This window comes from Lipotes vexillifer, unplaced genomic scaffold (genome assembly GCF_000442215.2).
Source record: "Lipotes vexillifer unplaced genomic scaffold, Lipotes_vexillifer_v1.1 scaffold860, whole genome shotgun sequence".
Lineage (NCBI taxonomy): Eukaryota > Metazoa > Chordata > Mammalia > Artiodactyla > Lipotidae > Lipotes > Lipotes vexillifer.
Genome location: NW_006789568.1, coordinates 685,084 through 691,557, shown reverse-complemented (window position 1 = coordinate 691,557; position 6,474 = coordinate 685,084).

Sequence of the window (6,474 nt, the reverse complement as noted above, 5' to 3'; positions counted from 1 at the left end):
TGTCTCAAGCCTTGACGGGGGTGGTTGAGTGAGGCCCCTGAGGAGGCAGAGGTCAGTCCGCAGATGGAATCTGTCACCTGCCCCACAGCCGTGGCTGAAGGCAGAGGGAAGCTGCAGAAACTGATCCGGGAGGTGGAGGGGGCCCTGGAGGGAGGGTGGGGGAATGGAAGCAACCGGTTAGTCTGGGGCTGGCGTGGGCCCCAAGCATGGTGGAAGTGGGTCAGCTGTCCCTGTCACATGGTCATCCTCTGCTCCCCTCAGGTTGACGTTCTGCCCTGAAAGAGGGAGCTCAGTGAGCCCTGCCTGGGACATCCCCAAGAGCCCCCTTCCCCCCTCCCCCTCCGCCCTTTCTTTCACATCAGCCCTACCAACCCTCCAGAATTGGTTGGGATCCCGACCCTGCTGGTTTCCCCTGGGATGAAAGCCCGGGGCCCAGAGCCTGCTGAGCCCTCAGATGTGAAGGGCCCTCTGCGGGACCAGAGGGTGAACTGGGCCAGCCTCTGGCCAAGGTGTGAGGAGCTCTGGGCACTTGGGAGACAGGGGATGGAGCTCAGAGCTGGGCAAAGGCTGCAGGGTGGAGAGTGGCCCTGGCTGTGGTCCCTTAAGTGCAGCATGTGTGAGCGTGTGAATTCACATCCTCCCCAAGTAGGAGTCTACGCTCCAGGGGCAGCCACGGCCAGCGCTTCGAGGGTGGCCATCTACACTTGCACCATGGGGTCTGTTAATTCACATTGGAGTGTCAGAAGCCATCACTCTTTGGTGAAGATGTGTGCCTGGCAAGAAACTGCACAGGCCCCTCTGTTCAAGTCTGAATGAGCCCCATAACCCAGCAGAGCAGTGCCCTGGGCCCAGAACTTTCTGTAATTGGTCTTGGGTGCCCCCCACCTACAATGATCAGACTGGAGGGTTTGCCAGTCCTTGGTCAGCATGAGCATGTCCTTGAATTTGCCCTGGGATGGAAAGTGGTACTCCCTTGGGCTCCTGGGCAGGGGTAGGAGGTCTGCTTTTGTGCTTCTCTGCAATAGGTGCTTTAAGTGGGGCAGCATTGATTGCACTGTCACACACCACCTGTCCAGGAGGTGTGGGGTGAGGCCCACTGTCCTCACCTACCTCTGGTCCTCAGAGGCCACCATATCCCCTGCAGAAAGCTGACCCACCCTGCAGGGCCTGCTGGGAGGGGCTTCCTGGTCAAGGCGGGCAGTGCACAAACTGGCACTGGAGGAGCCCCCCGCAGTCAAACTCTGTCCCCCCTGCAGTCTTCCAGGGGAACACGTTTCCTGTGGGTTGGCCCTCCCTTTAAAGAGTGGGAGGAACAGGAGGAGGTCCAAAAGGAGTGAGCAGAGAGGTGGGGGGATGGGGGAAGAAAGGGGGGGCTCGGGAAGGGGGCAGGGAGGAGGGACAGGGTTTTGAAGCACGGGTGGTCTGGTTTCGAGTCTGAGAGATCACCTCACCCAAAGGAAGACTGGGCCAAAGAGAAGCCCAGATCACAGGGGCTTGAGAGAAGATGGGAGGAAGGTAAAAGGGGCTCCTTGCAGGGTCCCCATATGAGCAACACAACGGGCAACCCCATTGCTGCCAGGGAAGCCCGAGATGCCCTTCTAGGGCCAAATCCTGATGGAGCCAAGACTGACCCAACAACAAAGAAGGTGATGTTGCCATAACCAGTGAAGATGCTTTAAAATCATGATTCCAGGGCCTCTGCCTGCAGAGAATCTGATGGAACCTGGGACATTGTGTTTCCCCACTTTCCTAGATGATTCTGATGCACAGGAAGGTTTGGGAGCCACTGGTGTTGAGCCCTCCAATTCCAGCTCTTTTGGTCAGCCGTGGGCGAGGGCCAGCGGAGGGACAGTTCCTCCTGTGAGCCTGGGGACAGGAAAGACCTAATGGGAGGCAGGTGTGGAGGAAATCAGGGCCACGATGGAAGAGCTGAGGAGTTCGCTTCCCATCGAAGCAGGAGGCAGTTGAGGAAGTGGCCGCGGAGTCAGTAGCTTGAGAAGAGCGGGGGAGGGTGGCCACAGCCCTTGTATGGGATCTGAGAAAGCCAGGGAGGGACAGAGGAGTGGTAAGCGCCAGGCAAGGGTGGTCCCGTGCGCCCTGGAGACTCAGACCCGCGACCGAGGCAAGGATTGTCCGGGGCCCCTCTGGCTGCAAGTGACAGACACCCAAATCCAAGTAGCTCAAGCTTGTTTGATGGGCCAGTGATTGTGTCTTGGGGGTTGGGGTGCCATGATCGGCCAGGCCTGGGTCACGTGTCCGCTGCTGTAGTCGGAACAACTGTGAGGGGGCAGATCCCTTAAAGGAAGGTGCTATTCTCAAGAAGGCAGGGGCAGAGCTGCCCAGGCCAGTCCTCCTGCTGATGCCCCCTTGGACTCTCAAACTGCCCTGAGGAACAAGCCCTAAGCCTGAGGGCCCCAGAAGGATGAAGGGCGGTGTGGGAAGTGTCTGTAAATGTCTTCCTGACAAGTCCTTCTGTCCAGGCTGGCCGCTGGGGGGGTGGGCACAGCCCCCTTGCGGGGCTGGCCTCCCCTTTCCTGTGCCTGGGTCCCCACTGGCTGGCCTGGGGGCAGCTGAAGCCACCCTGGCCTTTGTAGGGGTGGGAGCCAGTCACATGTGGGTGGAGCTGGTCAGACGAGAGAGAAGCCACAGTTGAAACAGGCCCAGGAGCAGGGTCAGGGCAGCCTGTGAAGAAGCCGGGCGGGAATGAGAGGCACACTCCCCGGATGCTGCCCTGGACACAGGCCAGTTGGGCTGAGCCCCAGGCTGCTGTGGGCAGGGCGTGGTGGACACTCACAGCAGACACACACAGAGCCACGCAGGCAAGCAAGCGACAGACCCAGACACACACACACACACCCAGGGACAGGCATGCACACACGGACGTATTTAGAGACACACAGCACTCATACACAGACACACTCACACACAGAAGCATGCATGTGTGGCATGACAGTCATAGTCATACACACTCGTACACACGAGAGATACATGCACACCTGGTAAGAAATACACGCAGACACACTTATACACCTACAGAGACACACATTTCCACAGAGAGAGGCACATACACACACCTAGACTCACCCATAGACACACCCAGATATTCATCACACATGCACACACACCTTCACACACAGACACAAGTCCAGGTGGGAGGGGCTTCCCCCAACCCTTTGAGAATGGGCTCAGCGCCAGGCAGCTCCCTACTGCATCCTTGAGTGGCCTCTTCTGATGTCCTGCAGGTCCTCAAGCCTATGCCCACCCATACCTCCAGAAACCTCCAGCTACTGACCACAGGCCCTTTGCACCACCTGAGTCTACCTCCCATCCCTACTCCAGCTGCCCTGGCCTTCCTCTCTCCTTCACTAAGACTCCAGCTTCCTTCTGCTCAAATGCGCTCCCCCCCTGCTGCATCGAGTGAACTTCTGCTCATCTTTCAAAACCCACCTCAAATGTCCCCTTCCTTGGAGTAGGTGCCCCCTCTCTTGGCTGGCATCATGTCTGTCTCTCTGTCCCCCCTCCACCTGTCCCACCACAACCAAGAGCAGGGGCAGGACTTTCTGTTCTCCTGGCAGCACAGGGTGGGGGAGGCACCGATGCCTTTGGCTGAATAACGGAAGGCATGAATTGCCAGCATTGGCTGCCTGGAGGAGACCCTGGCAGGGACGAGGCCAGTCTCGCCACAGCCATATTCAGAGGATGATGGGGTGTGCCCACCCCAGGGAGCCTTGGGAGATCCAGACAGATCTGCAGGGCTCCAGCCCCACCCCCAGCACACACGTTCAAATTCACACTGACACGCATTCACACGAGGGTGGGCATTGTGCCCTCTCATCCTGGACAGCTGGGTGCCCCCTCCCCCCAGGCCATCAATGACTCACATCCCCGCCCGCCAGGCGGCCGGCTTGGGCACACACAGCCTCCTTTCAGCCCCTCAGCCTCAAACACACTAGCTTAGTCTTCCTTCCCCAGCGCCTCCCCCTCGGCTGTGAGCCGGCCTGCCCTCCCCGGCCTGGCAGCTCAGCCCCACGGGGAGGCCTCCCTCCTCTCCGAAGCACAGGGCTCCCTGTCTCTCGTCACCCGGACCCTGTCCAAGCCCTGAATGGCTGCCTTTTCATGGCCCAGAGCCTGGCCAGGTGCATTCTGGGCAGCCCTGCTCCTACCACAGCCCGCCGGGTAGCTGTTGGCCTTGGTGCTGCTACCACTGAGGGGCCAGAGCCAGAGGGACCATTGAGGCTCTGGCCGAGACTCAGAGCCCCAAAAGTCCCTCCTAGGCTCTGGCCAAAGGGCTCTCCACATTGACAAAGAGTCTTCTTCACACACATACCCTCCCACCTGCTTCCCTAGCAGCCCTAGAGAGCTTGGCCGGGCATGGGGTTTCATTATTCCCATTTTACCGAAGGAACAACTGAGGCCCAGAGAAAAGTCAGCCTGTTGGTGAATGGCAGAGCTGGAACCGGGTCTCGGTAAAGACGGGTTAATAACACGATGGGCCTTGTAGAACTGCAGCGAGCACGGTAAAGGGCTGAGCCAGGAGCCTTGGAGAAGGGGTCCAAGAGTGGGCTTCATGTGACAATGGTCACAAAATCTGTTCTGGGCTTTGTACCCAGCACCCCTCCCTTCTTTTGGTAACAGACCTCCTCCCTCTGGTCTCAGGGTGTGCTGTCAACCAGGCTGGGCCAGTCAGTCCCTTATGCCCCCTCCGGCCCTGACAGCATGCTTGGTCCAAGGGGTGGGCCTGTGACCTAAACTGGGCCAGTCAGGGCTCTGCCCTGGGGAGTGGAACTGGGAGAGGGACACCCCTTTCCTCTCTGGTCACCAGGCTTTTGAGAGTGTGGCTCTGAACATACTGGGGAAGTGTTGTGCTCATGCACCCCGTGTCCCACTCACAAACAACAACAACAAACAACACGCACAGCAAACAGAGAAACAGGAGTCTGAACAGGGCCGGAATCCTGGATCTAGAGGCCCTGTGGTTGGCAAAGTATTGCCCCTCCCACAAAGCTGTCCCTGCCCTGACCCTCAGAACCTGTTACCATATTGGGAAACAGGCAAAAAGGATCCAGATGTAATTAAGGTTCTAGACCTGGAAATAGGGTGTTTAGCCTGGATTATCCAGGTGGGCCCAATCTAATCATGAGAGGCCTTGAAAGCAGAGAACCTTCTCTGGCTGGAAGCAGACGGGAGCATCACAGAGACTCCAGGTGTGAGAGACATCTGACGTGCCTTTACTGGTTGTGAAATACAGGGACCCACTTGGAGCCTAGAGACCAGAGAGGCACCTGGGAGCTGCAGGTGGCCCCCAGTTAACAGCCAGCAAGGATTCGGGAGCCTCGGTCCTGCAGCCAAAAGGAACTGGATTCTGCCCACAGTGTGAATGAGCTTAGAAGCATATTCTTCCCAGAGCCTCCCAATAAGAGCCCACCAACACCTTGATTTTTTTTTTTTTTTTTTGCGGTCCGCGGGCCTCTCACTGTTGTGGCCTCTCCCGTTGCGGAGCACAGGCTCCGGACGCGCAGGCTGAGCGGCCATGGCTCACGGGCCTAGCCGCTCTGCGGCACGTGGGATCTTCCCGGACCGGGGCTCGAACCCGCGTCCCCTGCATCGGCAGGCGGACGCTCAACCACTGAGCCACCAGGGAAGCCCCAACACCTTGATTTTGACCTCGTAAAATTCTGAGTAGAGAAACTAGCTGAGCCACCCTGGGCTTCTGACCTACTGACGTGTGAGAGAATAAATTTTGAGCTGCTAAATTTGTGGTAATTGGTTACCGTAGTATTAGGAAGATAAAATAGGGCCTGAGAACTAGTGCCACCCTGCCTCCCCTGATTTGGTTACAGGTGCCAATAATTTTTTGTTGGTGGTTTTTGTCACCCACCCACAAGCAAAGACTCTGGACTTTGCCCAGAAGCTCAGGTGGCCCAGCTTTGCCCCTTCCTCACCCAGCAGGGCTGAGGTCACTGGGGAGAGGTCCAGCGCCTGGGAGACAGGGATGAGTGACTTATTTGAGAATTTTCTATGGTGACTTAGTCAAAATTTGTGAAGGTTGGCAGGGTCAATAGACATAGGGAGTGGTCCAAGGTGGCGACATAGGAGGTGCCTGAGCCCACCTCCTCCCAGGAGCACACCAAATCTATGTTGACACATGGAGCAGTTCTTTCTGAAAGAAACCCAGAAACTAGCTGACAACTACACATCGAGAAAATGGAAAAATACCCTACATTAAAAGGATAGGAAAGGCTGAGACACACTCTTGCCATATACTCCACCCCTGGTAGAGTGACATGTACCAGGAGGGGACTCACAATTCCCAGCTTCTCTCTCAGGGGTGGAGGGTTTGGACCCCAGTCTAGTGCACCAAATTCGAAAACTTCCACCTGTGGGAAGAGTCCCCCAAACACCTAGCCCTGAAAGCCAGACTATACCAAACAAACAAACAAACAGTTCTTAACTGGCTATACCCCCAGGGCTCTA